The sequence below is a fragment of the Grampus griseus genome, assembly GCF_964374135.1.
Source record: "Grampus griseus genome assembly, chromosome: X".
In the NCBI taxonomy this organism is placed as follows: Eukaryota; Metazoa; Chordata; class Mammalia; order Artiodactyla; family Delphinidae; genus Grampus; species Grampus griseus.
The window spans coordinates 60,200,138-60,219,225 of record NC_138999.1 but is presented as its reverse complement, the minus strand read 5'-3'; the positions used below and the strand labels follow the sequence as shown (position 1 = coordinate 60,219,225).

Below are 19,088 nucleotides of genomic sequence, written 5' to 3'. Positions count from 1 at the left end.
CCTGTGTGCTACAACTACTGAGCCTGTGCTCTGGAGCCTGCGAGCCACAACTACTGAGCCCGCGTGCCTAGAGCCTGTGCTCTGCAACAAGAGAAGCCACTGCAATGAGAAGCCCGTGCACCGCAACGAAGAGTAGCCCCCAATCACCACAATTAGAGAAAGCCCATGGGTAGCAACGAAGACCCAATGCAGCCAAAGATAAATAAATAAATAAATAAATTTATAAAAAAAATAATGAGGCAAACTGGAAAAATCTGAAAAAGATTACTGGGTTGCATCAATGTCAATATTCTGGTTGTGATGTACTATACTATAGGCTTGCAAAATGTTACCATTGGGAGATACTGGGCAAAATGTGCAAGAGATCACTGTTATTTGTTACATTTACCTCAATGAAAATGTCAATTAAAAAAGAATGAGGTGTGTGTGTGTAGAGAGACATTCACAATAATTAAGTGTAAAAAGAAATATAACTCCCATCTAACACACACACATGTACACACACACTTCTAGATCCTCACATCCCCCTTGAGATACTGTCTCCTTTCTCTGCTCCCCTTAATAGCAAAACTCCTCAAGTATCTACACTCACTGTCTCCACTTCTCACCGCCGATTTTCTCTTTATTTTTTTTTTACATCTTTATTGGAGTATAATTGCTTTACAATGGTGTGTTGGTTTCTGCTTTATAACAAAGTAAATCAGTAATACATATACATATGTTCCCACATCTCTTCCCTCTTGCGTCTCCCTCCCTCCAGCCCTCCCTATCCCACCCCTCCAGGCGGTCACAAAGCACCGAGCTGATCTCCCTGTGCTATGCAGCTGCTTCCCACTAGTTATCTACCTTATGTTTGGTAGTGTATATATGTCCATGCCTCTTTCTCACTTTGTCACAGCTTATCCTTCCCCCTCCCCATATCCTCAAGTCCATTCTCTAGTAGGTCTGTGTCTTTATTCCTGTCTTACCCCAAGGTTCTTCATGACATTGTTTTTCTTAAATTCCATATATATGTGTTAGCATACAGTATTTGTCTTTCTCTTTCTGACTTACTTCACTCTGTATGACAGACTCTAGGTCTATCCACCTCATTACAAATAGCTCAATTTCATTTCTTTTTATGGCTGAGTAATATTCCATTGTATATGTGCCACATCTTCTTTATCCATTCATCCGATGATGGACACTTAGTTTGCTTCCATCTCCTGGCTATTGTAAATAGAGCTGCAATGAACATTTTGGTACATGACTCTTTTTGAATTGTGGTTTTCTCAGGATATATGCCCAGTAGTGGGATTCGATTTTCTCTTAAACCAACTTTAACTAGGCTTTCACTACCACCACTCCACAGAAACTGTTCTTGTCAATAACACAATTACCTTCATTTTGTCAAATCCATTCTGCCTCAGTTCTCAGGCAACATCCTGCTGGAACTCTCAGCAGCATTTTATATAGCTCATCATGACTTACTATTTTTCTTACTGAAGTATAGTTGATTTACGACGTTGTGTTAGTTTCTGGCATACAGCAATGTGATTCAGATATATATGTGTGTGTGTGTGTGTGTGTGTGTGTGTGTGTGTGTTCTTTTTCTTATTCTTTTCCATTATGGTTTATTACAAGATATTGAATATAGTTCCCTCTACTATACAGTAGGTCCTTGGTGTTTATCTATTTTATATATAGTAGTTTGTATCTGCTAATCCCAAACTCCTAATTTATCCCTCCCCCCCTTTCCCCTTTGGTAACCATAATGTTATTTTCTATGTCTGTGAGTCTATTTCTGTTTTGTAAATAAGTTCATTTGCATCATTTTTTTTAGCTTCCACATATAAGAGATATCATATGTTATTTGTCTTTCTCTGTCTGACCTACTTTACTTAGTAGGATAATCTCTAGATGACTTCCTTATTTTAAATTCCTTTCACTTGGCTTCTAGGTACTGTACTCCCATCCCTTAATTTTCTTCTTACTTCACAGTCTGTTCCTTCTTGGCTTCCTTTAATGAGTCCTCTGCATCTCCCTGGCCTCTGTATTTGTTGGAGGACCTCAAGATTCGGTTCTTTAATCTCTTCTCTTCTTTGCACTCAATTCTTAGGCCATCTCTCCTAATCCCATGGCTTTAAACATCATCTACATAGTGATGATTCCCAAATTCATATCTCTAGCCCCAACCACTCCCCTCAACTCCAGACTCATATAGCCAATTGCTTATTCAACATCTCCACTTGGTTGTCTAAATGGCACCTCAACCTAATATGTCAAAAACGGAACTCTCTTTTTCCCTTCAAACCTTCTTTTCTCTCAATGTTCTCCATTTCACCAAATAGCATCTCCAGCCTTCCAGTCTCTCAGGCTTGGGAGTCATCCCTGACTCCTCTCTTTATTTCATACCTCACATGCAATCCATCAGCAAATCCTGTTGGTTCTACCTTCAGAATACAACCCTACTTTTAACCACTTCTTACCATCTCTGTTACTACCAACCTCATCCAAGCCACCACCATCTCTCGCCTGGATTACTACAATTGCCTACTAACTAGTCTCCCTGCTTCCACCATTGCCCCCTAGTATTTACCACAAAGCCTAAGAGATCCCTGAAAACACAGAAATAAAAATCATGTCACTCCAAGCCTAAAACCTTCTAATGGTTCCCCATACCACAAGGAGTTACATAATCTGGCCCCTGGAAACCTCTCTGACCTCATCACCTTCCACTCTCTCCTTGTTTACACTGCAGCAGACATGATGGCCTCCTTGCTGTTCCTCTAACATGCCAAGCACCTCAACTGTCTCGGCATCCTTGTACTTGCTGTTCTCTCTGCCTGGAATGATCTTCCCCCAGATATCCACATGATTTATTTTCTCACTTCATTAAGTTCTCTGCTCAAATGTCACCCTCTCAGAAAGGCCTTCCCTGAACAGTCTAATAACCCACCCACCCCCAACTCCCTCTCTATACCCTTACCTTACTTGTTTTCTCATGTACTTACCACCACCGTCCATATACAGTCAACCCTCAATATCCTCGGGGAGGCGGGGGGATTGGCTCCAGGACACACACACACACACACCAAAATCCCTGGATGTTCAAGTCCCTTATTTGCGTATAACCTATGCACATCCTCCCATATACTTTATTTATTTATTTATTTATTATTTCTTTATTTGGCTGTGTTGGGTCTTAGTTGTGGCATGCGGGGTCTTAGTTGCGGCATGTGGGATCTAGTTCCCTGACCAGGAATCGAACCCAGGCCCCCCTGCATTGGGAGTGCAGAGTCTTAGCCACTGGACCACCAGGGAAGTACCCCTCCCATATACTTTAAAGTTTATTTTGTTTTATTTTGTTCAGTGCTGTATTCCCAGCACTTAGATCACTGCCTGGAACAGAGTATTCACTCGCTCAATAAATATTTGTTGAATGAATAAATGTATTAATGATTTAGTTCTTAGATGAACAGTAACTACATAATTGAATAAATGTATCTCTGTACTCCAGGGCCCAGCATAGTACCCTGTACCTAGTTGGTATCAACAAATTTTTGTTGAATGAATGAAAGAAGCCTGTAAATGTGCTCATATCTTACAAGTATTTAAAAAATCTTCTGATGATCCCATTTCTCCCTCTAGTTATTACTATTATTCTCCTTCCCTTCACAGCCTAGATTTCTCACCTTCCAATCATTATTTCTTAGCCTAAAAATTTTTATGAAACGTATCACAAATACGAAACAATATATACATACTCTTATGACTTATTTAAATCATATATACAAATAATAAAATCATATGTATGTGATTTAAAGAATAATAAAATGAACACTCATGTAACCCACCAATCAGCTTCAGAAACAGAACATTACCAGAGCTTCTGAAGCCCTCTGTATGCCCTTCTGCATTGCATTCCTCTCCTTTCTCACAACATATAACTGCCCGCAGGGATTTTGCTTTTCTTTATTGCTTTCTCACCTGTTTTTGAACTTTACATACATAGAATCATACCGTATGAACTCTTCTGAACTTGACCTTTCTGTAGATTGTGTTTGCGGGATTTATCCATGTTGATATTGTAGATGTAGGTATTCATTTTCACCAATGTGTAGTTTTCCATTTTATGATTATACTGCAATTCATTAAGCCAAATGTCCTGCTGAAGGACATTTGAACTGTTTCCAGCTTTTTGCTATTAAGATCAGTGCTGCTATGAACACGCTTGAACTCCTGTACATACTTTCTGGTACATTTCTGCAAGAATCTTTCTAGTGCTCATAGCTGGGGTAGAATTGCTGAGTCAGAGAGTATGATCATGGGTACTTTTCAGTTCTTACTTGACTTCTTTGTTGCATTTTAAATATTGATTATTGGGAATTCCCTGGCGGTCTAGTGGTTAGAACTCTGTGCTTTCACTGCCAAGGGCCTGGGTTCAATCCTTGGTCGGGGAACTAAGATCCCACAAGCCTCATAGCCAAAAAAACCCAAAAAACCATCTTCTGATGGGAAAGAGAAAGAAAGAAAGGAAGGAAGGAAGGAAGGAAGGGAGGGAGGGAGGGAGGGAGGGAGGGAGGGAGGAAGGAGAAAAGAAAGAAGAAAGAGAAAGACTGATTATTCCTTCATTCCTCACTTTCTCTTCCCCCTCTAACTTCTGGATTACACACTTGCTGACTGTTCTTTTGCAATCACCTTGCTGACTCCCCTACCTTTGGTCACCCATTAAATGTTGGATCTTTTCCCCAGAGTTCTGCCCTTGGCCCTCATCTCATTTCCATAACTTCATCTGCCACCCATAGGCTAACGACACAACATGGCCTCTCTCCTAAGCTCCATTATTTCCAATTACTTCCTGAACATCTCCACTTGGATGTCTTACAGACATCTCACCAAACATGACACAACTCCTTATCTACCTCAACCCAAAGCCTATTCCTTCTTTTAAGTTACTCCTCTATTATTCTCCACCCCCACCCCTAGCTTCCCAAGACAAAAACCTGGAAGAATTCCACTCTCCCCTTTGGTCATTACATTCCAAGTTGCTTTACTCAAGTTGCAACACTTCGGTTCTTCCAATACACCAACCTCTTTTCTGCCTCAGAGCCGTTGTTCTTGCTGTTCCCTCTACCTAGGATGATCTTCCTGTGGCTCAATGCAAGGCTAGCTCTTTCTCATCTTCAAGGCTTAGTGAAAATGTCACCTCCTCATTAGAGACTTCTGCTGTCTATCTTACCTAAAGTAGGTCCACAGCCACCCCAACCTGGCCGCAATGACTAATATTCCACCTTCTTTTATTTCTAACACAGTTTGTGTTTCCTTGTTTACTGTCTCTTTTCCACTCAGGTATAAATTCCATGAGAACAGAGATTTATTTCCATGTTTTTCACTGCTACATCCACAGAGTCTAGAACAGTGCCTGGCACATAATAGGCACACTATAAAGATTTACTGACTGAGTCCTATAAGCCTCCTTATTTCTTGCCCCTCTAACAATTAGTCACCAAGCATGGTTAAGTCTACCTCCTAAACATCTCCCAAATCTATGCCATCTACTCCAACCCAAATATCATTGCTCTAGTTGAAGTCCACAACACTTCTCACCTGAACAAATGCAATCGCCTTGTAACAGGTACTCTTTCCTCCAGCCTGGCCTCTTCTCTAACACATTCACTGGAGTGAAGCCAGAGTTAATCTCTTTAAAACCAACCCAAATCGAATCACATCCTTCACCTTCTTCATTGTCCATCAAGATAAAGTCCAAATTCCTCACTGTGGTCTACAACCCCTTGTGGGATCTGTTTCATAATCTACTCTGCCTTCCCCACCTTTCCCCTACCCTCACTTGCCCTCCCCACAGGCCCAATGCTCCAATTCTGCTGGACTACTTGCAGCTCTGCAAACATTCGACGCTGATTCTAGGCTCTGGCTTTTGGATATGTACTATCTGTCTGGAGTATCCTCACCCCACCTCACCTGCCAACCCCTCAGCAGCCATTCAAATTCAGCTCAAAGGTCTTTTGAACTGTAAAGCTTTTCTTCACCCTCATCACTGGCCCATAACTTGCAAAATTGATTACTTTTTCCTCTCAACTTTCCCTTTTCCTTTCACATGCTTCCACTGCATTGATCACACTGTACTGTACTCTTGGGTTTTGCTTCTCCTGTCAGTCTGGCTTCCTATGATGCAACAGAGCAGATGCTGTATCATTCTTCTTCGTAACCTCAGTTGTCTCCTGTAGTAGGTGCTGGAACGGTTATTGAATGAATGAAAATAGGCAAAAACAACTTTTAAATAACATCTAAACTTGACAAAGTTATAGTGAAATTAGTATGTTCACATAGGATGGGTACAAACTTTTGGAAAGCAATGTGACATTACATATCAAAACCCATAAATACCTTTGTAACAGATAAAAGTGGTTGCTTTGGGGAAAGTGAGTGGAGAAGAAAAGGAAAGTGTGGGTAGGGAAGTTGCTATTCATTATGAGCTCTTCTGATTTTTTGACCGTGTGTTACATAGATAGAAACTTTATAGAATTGTTTTTAACCACTGGCCTAATAATTCCACACTCACGAACTGATGCTAGAGAAACAATTCAACAGAAGTAAAAGCTATATGCATGGGACTTCTCTGGTGGACGAGTGGTTAAGAATCCACCTTCCAATGCAGGGGACGCAGGTTCGATCCCTGGTCAGGGAACTAAGATCCCACATGCCACGGGTCAACTAAGTCCATGTGCTGCAACCACTGAGCCTGCGTGCCACAACTAGAGAGCCTGTGCACCGCAACTACTGAGCCCCCATGCTCTGGAGCCCACACGCCACAACTGGAGAGAAGCCCACATGCCTCAACGAAAGATCCTGTGTGGTGCAACTAAGACCCAACACAGCCAATAAATAAATAGATACATACATACATATATAAAAAAGTAAAAGCTATATGTATGAAATGTTAATTGTTGAATTATCTAAGACTGGGAAATATTGGAAACAATCTAATGACACAATAATAGGGAAATGGTTAAATAAGTAATGGTAAATTCAATAAACTATTACACAGTCATTAAAAAATGGTATGTGCAAGTATGATCTAATCTTGGTATACATTATATATACACAAGTGTGTAAAGGCCTGGAAGCTAGCTATATACAAAACAAGTTAACGGTGATTTTCTTTGGTGGTGGGATTACAGGTTTGTATCTCCCTCTTTTTTGCCTATCTATATTAATTTTCTACAATGAACAATAATATTTAAATAATAATTATTATTTTTATTTTTTTTAAATAGTAATTTTTAAAAGTTTAAAAAACATATTTTGTACACCATGACTGCTATCAGGTAAAATTATGCAACTACGGGAACAAAGACTGGGAGGTGATATGCAAAAATGAAAACAGTTATTATGTTGGCATCTTTGGATTATAAATGACTTTTTTCTTGTAACAAAACTTATTTTCAACATTTTTATGATGAAAGTAATATATGTTTGTTATAGAAAATTCTCTATAGAAGAAAATTTTTTTAATAAATTTCTTTTTTTTAATAAATTTTATTTATTTATTGCTGCATTGGGTCTTCGTTGCTGCACACAGGCTTTCTCTAGTTGCAGTGAGTAGGGGCTACTCTTTGTTGTGGTGCGCGGGCTTCTCATTGCGGTGGCTTCTCTTGTTGTGGAGCACGGGCTCTAGGCGTGCGGGCTTCAGTAGTTGTGGCATGCCAGCTCAGTAGCTGTGGCTCATGGTCTCTCGAGCACAGGCTCAGTAGTTGCAGCGCAGTGATTAAGAATCCGCCTGCCAATGCAGGGGACACGGGTTCGAGCCCTGGTCCAGGAAGATCCCACATGTCGTGGAGCAGCTAAGCCCGTGTGCCTCAACTACTGAAGCCTGCACGCCTAGAGCCCATGCTCCGCAACAAGAGAAGCCACCGCAATGAGAAGCCTGCACATCACACGGAACAGTAGTCCCCGCTCGCTGCATAGAGAAAAGCCCGCGTGCAGCAACAAAGACCCAACGCAGCCAAAAATAAAATAAATACATTAAATTAAAAAAAAACCATTTACTTTATAGCAGTATACCATATACACTCAATAAATATTTGTTAATCAATAAATATTTAAAAAAAACAAAAAACAAAAACAAAAACACTGCACCACCAGGGAAGCCCTCTATGGAAAAATTTTAAAAATAAAATGAAAACCACTCTTCATCCCACTGTGTAGATATAACCAGTGTTGCAATTTTCCTGTATTTCCTTCCAGACTTTTTCTATACTTATTTTTTTTAACAAAAAATGTGGTCATACTTAATTTTGTATACTGTTTGTCTCACTTGACATTGTATCATGAGCATTGTTCCATGTCCCCTGTCCATCTTGTGGCTGTATCTTAATTTAATTCCATATTGTCGAACACTCATGGTTTCCATTTTTTAATTTTTTTGCCGCGCCACGTGGCTTGTGGGATCTCAGTTCCCTGACCAGGAAATGAACCCAGGCCACGGCAGTGAAAGCCTGGAATCCTAACCACTAGGCCACTGGGGAACTCCCTCCAATTTTTTATATTAAAAATAGAATGCTTCGATGAGTGTATTTTACATAAATCTTCATGTTCATCTCTGATTATTCCCTTAGGATAATGTTTTTAAACTGGAGTTACTAGACGCAAAGGATGAAAATTCTTAAGGCTCTTGATGCAGTGTCAAATAGCTTTCAGCAAAATTGTACTGAGTTACACTCCCACACACAGTGTGTCAGTGCCTGCTTTATCATACCCTCATCATAACATTTTCTTTAAAGCAGTATTGTGTTCAAAAACATGGGTTTCAGAAACAGATAGCCCTGTATCCAAATCCTGGCTTTACCATTTATAAATACATGACTTTAGGAAAGTTGCCTAATTATTCTGATCTTCAGTTTTCCCATCTGTAAAAATGGGCATACTACCACCAACCCTGAGGGTTACTGTGAGGATTAAAGAAGATAATGTATTAGGTTGGACTTCCCTGGTGGCGCAGTGGTTAAGAATCCACCTGCCAATGCAGGGAACACAGGTTCAAGCCCTGGTCCGGGAAGATCCCACATGCCGCAGAGAAACTGAGCCCGTGTGCTACAACTACTGAGCCCGCGCTCTAGAGCCCGCGAGCCAAAGCTACTGATCCTGTGCGCCTCAACTGCTGAAGCCTGCACACTCTAGGGCCCACGTGCCGCAACTACAGAGCCCGTGTGCCACAACTACTGAAGCCTTAGTGCCTAGAGCCCGTGCTCCACAACAAGAGAAGCCACTGCAATGAGAAGCCCGTGCACCGCAACTAAGACTAGCCCCTGCTCGCTACAACTAGAGAAAGCCCGCGTACAGAAAGGAAGACCCAACGTAGCCAAAAAAAAAAAAAAAAAAACTAGGATAATGTATTAGGTTGAACCATATTAAATCACCAACATTCAATCATTTTGACCTATAAAAATGTTTTCCATATTGTTCAACCTAATACATAAAGCATGCTATCTGGCAAATGGTAGTTACTGAAATTATTATTATGGAAGCAGGATAACAAAAATGAATAGCATCCTTACTGAAATCCCTCAGGTTTAGAAGAAATAAGCAGAGATAAACTCCTAAAGAAAAACTTCTGGCCTTTTTACAAAAGCAGTAGAGGCTTCAAGTACAAAAGGGAAAGGGGAAGAAGAGACCAAAACTAGAGGGAAAGAGTTGGGAGACCGCCTGCCCTTTCCCAGCTGGAAATATTTCTTGTCATTTACATTCAAATGTCCTTACTCTGTGGAAGATGGGAAAATACAAATTTCCTAAATTTGAAAAAGGAAATAAGGAAACTATATAAATAAGGAAACTATAAACATAAAGAATAGTAAGTTTTGTGTCGATGTTTCGCTATTGCAAAACAGGGAGAAGACAGAAATGCTGTAAGCCAGTGTTTCTCAAACTTGGTCTCATAATAAGAATCACCTGGGATGCTTTAACGCTTGTTTCCAAGCCCACATCCCAGTTAAACTGAACCATATTGTAGAGGAGGGGCTGGGGAACTTGTATAGTTACCCCAGGTAATTATGATAATCAGCCAAGCCTGGGAAACTGCTGTACAAATACCTATAGCTTTCAAGAAGGCAATGACGAATTCATAATAACCTCATGGATGAAGAAATAGGAAGTAGTTGGTGGATACTGCAGGCAATATTGGTAGTAATAATAAAATTATGAGGAGTCAAAATATAAGGAGCCAGGTAGACTTGCCTGTAGTTCTTTTTTTTTTTTGCGGTACGCGGGCCTCTCACTGTTGTGGCCTCTCGCAGCCATGGCTTACGGGCCTAGCCACTCCGCGGCATGTGGGATCTTCCCGGACCGGGGCACGAGCCCGTGTCCCCTGCATCGGCAGGCAGACTCTCAAACCACTGCGCCACCAGGGAGGCCCCTTGTAGTTCTTCTATAGCAAAGTTATCCCAAATTGCAATTCTCTGTTATTCCTGAATGAACCCATTTTTCTGGTAAAATAATTGGCTGTTTTATTTCTACGGTCAACACCTTCAATGGACTTTCGTACAAAGCAGCCTTTCCCAACTTCCCTTTTTCCTCTGTAAAATAATATTCCTCCCCTTGGTCTCTGGAGTTGCCTATTGTTTGCTATAGTTGGCATGTCCTTAATTGCTATTCCTCTGCCATTCCTAAATAAACTCATATTGCTGGTTAAAAAAATGTAAGGAGTCTATCAAAAGTTCATTACTTTGGTGGCTTTAACTTATGTTCACAACTTCTTTGCTACTTCTTGCTCTAAGTGATGGAACTTAATTTCCCCTCATCTTGAGTGTGAACTAGATTCAGTGACTTGCTTCTAAGGAACAGTACATGGAAAAGGAGAACTAGTAATTTTATAGTGGAGAAACAGCTCCTTAACCAAGTGATTAAGGTTAACATCAACAGTGATAAGTCATGCTGATATTCTGTGCACCGCCTGGTATGATGTGACGAGAAAGGCACTTCACGCTGTGGTCCTCTTCGCCCACATGCATACCACCAGGATAATGAGAAAAATATGAGACAAACCCAAATTGAGGGCCATTCTACAAAATACTGGACCAGTACTCTTCCAAAGCACCAAGGTCATGAGAGACAAGGAAAGACCAAGAAACTTTCACAGACTGGAGGAGACTAAAGAGACATAATGATTAAATGCAACGTGGTATCCTGGATTGGATCCTGGAACAGAAAAAGGACATAGGTGAAAAAACTAGTGAAATTTGAATAGAGTCTCTAGTTTGGTTAATAGAACTGTACCAATGCTAATTTCTTAGTTTTGATAAATGTACCAGATTAAGATGTTAACATTAGGGGAAGTTAGATAAGGGTATAGGGGACCTGTCTGTACTATATTTGAAACTCTACTGTAAATCCAAAGTTCTTTCAACATAAAACTATCGAAGAAAAAAATATAATTTCTTATGTGGTAGGTACACATTTAATGGTTTTATTATTCTTTACATCTAGTACATCCATTATATTCTTTTAAAAAAATTTTATTTTGAACAGTTTTATTTTATTTTTTAAATTTTTGTTTATTTGGTTTAATTTTTATTTATTTGGCTGCGTTGGGTCTTCCTTGCTGCACGTGGGCTTTTAGTTGCAGCGAGTGGGGACTACTCTTCATTGTGGTGCGTGGGCTTCTCACTGCGGTGGCTTCTCTCCTTGTGGAGCCTGTGGTAGTTGCAGCACGTGGGTGCTAGAGCATGCGAGCTTCAGTAGTTGCGGCGCGCAGGCTGTAGGGCACGTGGGCTTCAGTAGTTGTGGCTCGCGGGCTCTAGAGCACAGGCTCAGTAGTTGTGGTGCACAGGCTTAGCTGCTCCGCAGCATGTGGTATCTTCCAGGACCAGGGATCGAACCCGTGTCCCCTGTGTTGTCAGGCAGATTCTTAACCACTGTGCCACCAGGGAAGTCCCCATCCATTATATTCTTTTCTTAAGTTTATTTTATTGAAGTATAGTTGATTTACAATGTTGTGTTAATTTCTGCTGTACAGCAAAGCAATTCAGCTATACAGATATATACATTCTTTTTTATATTCTTTTCCATGATGATTTATCACAGGATATTGAAGATAGTTCCCTGTGCTATACAGTAGGACCTTGTTTATCCATTCTCTATAGTTTGCATCTGCTAATCCCAAACTCCCAATCCCTCTCTCCCCTACCCCCCATTATATCCTTTTATACACATGAACTATTTTATAATTTAAAAACCAATATAGGAAAAATGTAAGGGATCTAAAACAAGCCATCTGTGGAAGGGACCTACAAAATTTTTAATACCCCAAATTCAATTAAGTTGATTTGGGGTAAGCACAGGATGGATTGTTCCAGTAGGTAAGAAGCTTTTATTTTAGCAAATATATGGGCTTTCTTTAGTTGCGTCGAGTGGGGGCTACTCTTCGTTGTGGTGCGTGGGTCTCTCGTTGCGGTGGCTTCTCTTGTTGTGGAGCACAGGCTCTAGAGTGCAGGCTCAGCAGTTGTGGTGCTCGGGCTTAGTTGCTCCGTGGCATGTGGAATCTTCCCAGACCAGGGCTCGAACCCGTGTACCCTGCATTGGCAGGCGGATTCTTAATCACTGTGCCACCAGGGAAGCCCTACTGAGCTCTATCTGACGAAATGGGATATTAACAGAACAAGGATAGTCTGCAAGTCATCAGATACAAGAGTCCAAGGTAGAGGCCAAAGTCATCAATATTCCCCAGCACTGTCTAGGAGGATGTTCTGGTATCAAGTCCATCCCTATACAGAAGATGGGTACATGAGGTTATGACAGCTTGATCCCAGCCATTCAAATTGGCCCGTGTAACAACCAGATAATCGTGTGCCTCCTGATGTGATACAACAGGAAGCACACACCATCAGTTATGAAACATCTTGTTCCTCCCCCTCCCTCGAAAATAAAAACATTCTGAACTTGACGCTAATCAAGCCTCCTGGTCTAACTTCCCATTTACAGGATATACAGGGAATAGAAGACTATTGGGGATACAGTCAGCCATACTGGGAGAAAGTCAAAGTGACCTGGTTTTCTCAACAACAAATGCCATTAAAAAAAGAGAGAGAGGTGGAACTGTTAAAGATTAGAAAGGACTTAAAAGACGTGAACCAAATATAATGTTTGAATCCTGATTTCAACAAGCCAAATGTATACATTTTTTTGAGACAATGGGGACATCTGTACATAGATGGGGTATTAGATAGTATAAGGGGAATTTTTTTGGGGGGGCTGCGCCATGCAATATGAGGGACCTTAGTTCCCCGACCAGGGATCGAACCCGTGCCCCCTGCAGTGGAAGCTCGGAGTCTTAACCACTAGACTGCCAGGGAAGTCCCATGATTATTGTCATTTTTGGTATGTGATAAAGGTAGAGGAGTTTTTAAAGTTTTATCCATAAGAGCTACATAATGAAGAATTTTCTGGCAAAATATGATGTCTGAACAAAAATATGATGTCTGGGATTTACTTTAAAATACTACAGCACCTCTCCAAGAAAAGTGGGAGGGATAGATGTAAGAAGACTGGCAAAATGTTAATTGTTCAAGCTATATGAGGGGTTCATGAGGGTTCATTATACACCTCTACTTTTAAGTATGTTTGGAATTTTCCATAGTAAAAATATAAAGGTAAAATCCAACTTACTGCCCTGGTTCTGATTGTCTCCTCACTAAGCAACATTCTGATTACAATGTCTTCTCCTGTAGACTTGTCAACTAGCAGAGAATGTACTAATGAGCAAATATGGGTACTTGCCTATTTGTTAAATTTCTCATTGCTGATTAACAAATTAGTAAATGTTTATGTATCAGTTTGCTTTAAGGTTTAGACACAGCTTCTGATTGGTGAGGCAAAGACCACGGGCTGGGATGAATGCGACCACTGGCCAACTAACTGGGTGGCCAACTGGTCTTCCCTGAGTGGACGGATTACCCCCCAACAGTTTTGCATTCATTGTTTTGCCAGCGTGCCGTGCTTTCCTACTTGAACTGCAACCCTGGTAAATTGTGATTTAGGAACTGATGAGCTGTGGAATTAGAACAAGGAAAGAAGGTCCACCTCTCTTCTCCTACTCATCATTATTATTTGTAACAATAAAACGAGAGTTAACACATACTGAGTGCTTACTATGTGCCAGACATTATTCTAAGCACTTCACAATGTATTTTTCATTTAATCTTTACGATTATCCTACTATCCTACATTCACAGATGAGGAAACTTAACGCCCAGGGGACTTGCCTAAAGAGCCATAGGAGTCTGACTTAAAAGCATGTTCCTAGGCATTAGGACATATTATCTTCATTTGAAAACAATGTCGTAAGTCATCTGGTTTATTTTGTAAATCACACACAGGAGCATCTCTGAACTGTCTCTAGGCTCTGAAGCAGCATATTACAGACTAGGCAAGTAAATATGTCCCTGGCAAAATGCACAAGGGTAGCATATGTTGGAGAACAGAAGATTTTGTAATGAGTACTGGGGGGAGGGGACAGGGCAGTATAGCCTCTTTTACCTGTATATTGAGAGATTATCTTCTAAGTCTTGGGCACTACCTATGTTAAGACAGGACACCTAGGGAAAGCGCCAGGCTGTCCTCTTTACACAGCTCCCACTGAATCAAAAGCAGTTTAAGTGCTTGAAATTTTAATAATTAGAGGTTTGCATGGAAAAGCTTAGAATTTGTGTTATAAAATGAGGAGCCCTTGAAACTAGAAATTAATTGACTAAACTGGTACGTGAAATGTGTATAAATTGAATGGATGTATTACTATGTAATAACTTACTTCGAAATAATAATTTAAAAAATCATCATGCTAGGATGGAGTCAAAGAGAACAACTTCTGATTTAGTTGCAAGAAGTTTCTCGTCTTACCTTTTTAAAGAATTTATATTATATCTTCTGGCAAAAAAATTCTGCCCAGTCTGATATTTATTGCTCAGAGTTAGGAGTAGCCATACTTGCTTGGTGATCTGAGAGTTAAATCTCATAACTTACAATTTGATTCTAAAGTAAAAAAAAAAAAATGAAATGAGAAGCAAAACTTTTAAAAACCCCAAGTTTTGGGAATTCCCTGTGTAAGGTCGGATCTTAACAAACGGCACCGCGAAACAGAGGAAAGCTTCAAGTGAGCTTTATTAGGGAGCGCTCCCGGGCGAGGTTCACTGGTCCCAGAGAAAGGGGCCAGAGAAGTCGCACCCGGGAGAGGGTTGGGCAAGATTTTATAGGGGAAGAAGGTAAAGGGGTGTGGTGAATCTGGGAGGGTGCAGGGTATTCCTTATTTGGTGGTCTTTTCAGGTATCCTGGGGGACAGTTAGTCCTGCCCCTCGAAAGGCGGGAGGGCTGGGCCGGGTTCAAAGTCCCCAGGTCAGTTCCTGGAACAGGGTAGTCCGGAAAGTCTCCAGGTCAGTTTCTGGAACTGGGTGGTCCGGAGAGTTTCGGTCTGATGCAACCTGTGAATCTGATTGTGTTCCACTGCCTCGGGCCAGTTGGCCTTACACCCTGGCTGTCCAGTGGTTAGGACTCGGGCGCTTTCACTGCCTCAGCCCAAATTCAATCCCTGGTCAGGGAACTAAGATCCTGCAAGCCGTGTGGCCAAGCTTTTATTCTAAACTTGAATTTCAGAAACACATCAAGTAACTTGGAAGAAAAGCTAAAATATTTAAATTACAAAAGTTAGTGGTGGACAAATTCTTACGCTTTTTTCATATCTGCATAATTTGGCTTTATTACAGTACTTGGAGCTGTCTAGAGCCGTCAGATATTTGTGTTTTACTTTTATTTGACTGTGTCATAAAGAGTTGTTTATTTTAAATAAAGGAGAGTCAAGTAAACTGAGAAGTTGTTTTCTGGCCCTGCCACAAAGGGAGGTGAAGTCAATACATGGTTCTGAAGCTTTCCCCTCTACCTGTGTAGATTCTCATCCGTAATAGTGACTCACCAAGGCACTGATCTTCAGCCAAGGGGATAATAAAACTCTGGGTGAGAGTGGAAGCAACTCTCCACGTGGGGGGAGAAGATTAACAGGGAATGGGAGTTTGAAAACGTCTCTCAAGTAATTCTGACAAACCCTCCCTTCCTGAGGATTTCTACTTAGTCTGGAATATTTTGCAATTTCACATTAAGATCGAGGTTTCACTTTAAGGAGCTAGAATAACTTAAATTGGTCTAAATGTGTGAACTATTGTTTATTCAGAATAGATAATAACCACAGCTAACATTTACTGGGTGTGAACCATGTGCCAGGCACTGTGATGAGCACTTCATAGGCACTATCTCATTTAACTCTCACTACAACTCTGTCAGATAGCTGAGGAAGCAATGTTAGTTAATTGCTAGTAAGCTGTTATACATAAGTATACATGATATTTAAGCCTGTATTTCAAACCACCACACACTACACTGTTTCTAAGACACTTGGATCTGAAATGTGGGTTTCTGTTGAAATTTTTTTTTTTTTTTTTCTGTATGCAGGCCTCTCACTGTTGTGGCCTCTCCCGTTGCGGAGCACAGGCTCCGGACGCGCAGGCTCAGCGACCCTGGCTCACGGGCCCAGCCGCTCCGCGGCATGTGGATCCTCTGGGACCGGGGCACGAACCCCTGTCCCCTGCATCGGCAGGCGGACTCTCAACCACTGCACCACCAGGAAAGCCCCTGTTGAAATATTTTTTTCCTCATAGTCCACAAAGAGATTCTACTGGAATCTGGAGTTACAGCTGGCAATCACAAGGTTGGAGGAAGTGAAACGACTGATAAATTTACCTCAAGAGAATGAAAAAGTGTTGTCCCAACTTTTCTCTCTATTGTAAATTGGTGATCGAGCCTGTAACTTGCTTATGATATTGTCTAAAGATTTAGGAGTATTTAAATTATGCTCTATTGTTTGCAACTTAGACACCCTTGGTGAGAAAGTTACGTTAAACCTCAGACTACACCTCTTTTTAAATTACTTTTTTTTTCAAATTACTTTCTTAACCAGGAGTCTAATAAGCACCTGATATTATATATAAAGCTTATGTACACACCACTATATTTAAAATAGATAACCAACAAGGACCTCCCGTATAGCACAGGGAACTCTGCTCAATACTCTGTAATAGGGACTTCCCTGGTGGCACAGCGGTTAAGAATCCGCCTGCCAATGCAGGGGACACGGGCTCAAGCCCTGGTCCGGGAAGTTCCCACATGCCGCGGAGCAACTCAGCCCGTGCGCCACAACTACTGAGCCTGTGCTCTAGAGCCCGCTAGCCACCACTACTGAACCTGTGTGCCACAACTACTGAACTCCGCACGCCTAGAGCCCATGCTCTGCAACAAGAGAAGCCACCGCAATGAGAAACCCGCGCACCACAATGAAGAGTAGCCCCCGCTCCGCTCAGTGCAACTAGAGAAAGCCCGCGTGCCACAACGAAGGCCCAACGCAGCCAAAAATTAAAAAAAAAAGAAAATTAAAAAAAATTACTCTGTAATAACCTAAATGGGAAAAAAACTTGAAAAAGAATAGATACGTGTATATGTATAACTATGTTGTACACCTGAAACTAACACAACATTGTTAATCAGCTATGCTCCACTATAAAATAAATTTAAAAAATTGTTTTTAAAAAATAAAAAAACTTTATGTGTATTTATATCACAGCTTTTACTATATTTTCAAAATTATCCATATCCCCAAACAGGGTAAGATCCATTATTTTAACCACTGTTTGATAGACTGAGAGCTGTTTGATAGAGAACAAAGGTAAAGGCTGAAAATTCCTCGTTGATAAGAAATCCATTAGTTTTAAATTTAAGTATTGAAACCTACGAATTTTTGTAATATAATATTGGGGAAACTTCATCAAATTGTCTAAATCAGGGATTGGGGAAGGACGGGGCTGGGGGTGGGGTGGGGCAGGTCTCCCTATCACTTGGGAGGCTTTAAAAAAAACCCTCCTCGCAGACTCTGGTGACCTTTCCCACCACCAGAATCTAGAGCCCACCCCCCCCCACCCCCCCCCACCCCCCCCACCCCCCCCCCCCCCCCCCCCCCCGTCTCCCAGAATCTAGAACATTTGTTTACTAATGAATGCTCATCTTAACTCCCAGTGTATTTGGGGAAGAAACAAAGAAACAAATGATACTGGTTTAAACTTTTGCCTTCAGGGTCATAATATGTGCCCAGCACTATGCTGATGTTATTTTAAAAGATAGGCAGACTGTCAATATTTAGGATAAAGGAATTTAGGAAGTGAGTTGTCTAAAATAAACAGCTTCTAATATACTTTCTTTGATACAGTTGTGAAAACAGAAGCAAAATATATCTGGCACCCTACCAACTTTCATTTTTCATTGATAAATTCTTTTTCCTTCCTAAGTATTTAACTATGTCTCTAGTTTTGGGAACTAGAGCAAATAAATGTGCTCCCAAGTTTTCCCATATAGCTGTTTCCTCCCTTTATAGTATTCCAGATTTCATAAGAAGGAAACACAGGAAAAATGAATAAATTTGTGATCATTGATATGACATACCCTTCACCTACTAAAATGTAATTTAATTCTGCTTACTCTGTTATTTGACCACTTCTTACAGTTAACTCAGTCAAATTTTTGGTTGATACAAGTTCTTATTTGTACTGTGTAAGTGAGAGAGTCACAAACACAGGATATAAGTACACATTTTTATTTTACTGTAAATCAGGATGAGTGGGTATTTTTAAAAGTTGAAAAGCTGTAATGTGCAGTTGATTGAAAACACTGCATTCTGAGACCCCAAAATGTGGAAAATCCTAACCTGTACAGGCATTTTTAAATAAATGATTTTTAAAGTCTTACATCTATTTAAACCAACTTGCAGAATTCATAATTTATATGTAATTTAAGTTGTCAGTTTAGGTATGACATTTATAAATAATAGATTGAATGCATAACATTAGGGTAATTTATTATTTTTAAAAACCTTGAATATTAAGTTATTACGAACCAAAAAGCAAAGGATAAATTTGTAATACTATATACCTGATAATTAAAATATTGTGATTCTATACTTCTTCTAAAGTACTTATGTTTACCAAAGGATTATTATGAATATTGTT

The 19,088-nt window shown here is 40.5% G+C and overlaps 1 protein-coding gene across 8 annotated transcripts in view; it reads right to left on the bottom strand.

Annotated features, from left to right (window-relative positions):
• TAF1 (TATA-box binding protein associated factor 1) overlaps window positions 1–19,088 on the bottom strand; it is a 143,123-nt gene that overhangs the window by 19,808 nt on the left and 104,227 nt on the right. For 3 of the 8 annotated variants that reach the window (XR_014298469.1, XR_014298471.1, XR_014298472.1), the window contains 2 exons: window positions 14,890–15,021; window positions 11,534–12,758 (listed from right to left, as the gene is read on the bottom strand). The exons of 4 other annotated variants lie outside the window; for them this stretch is intronic. The gene's annotated coding sequence lies outside the window, so the exon portion shown is untranslated. Of the gene's footprint in view, window positions 1–11,533; window positions 12,759–14,889; window positions 15,022–19,088 lie in introns of those variants that run through there. One more of the 8 variants, XR_014298470.1, reaches the window with a different exon arrangement.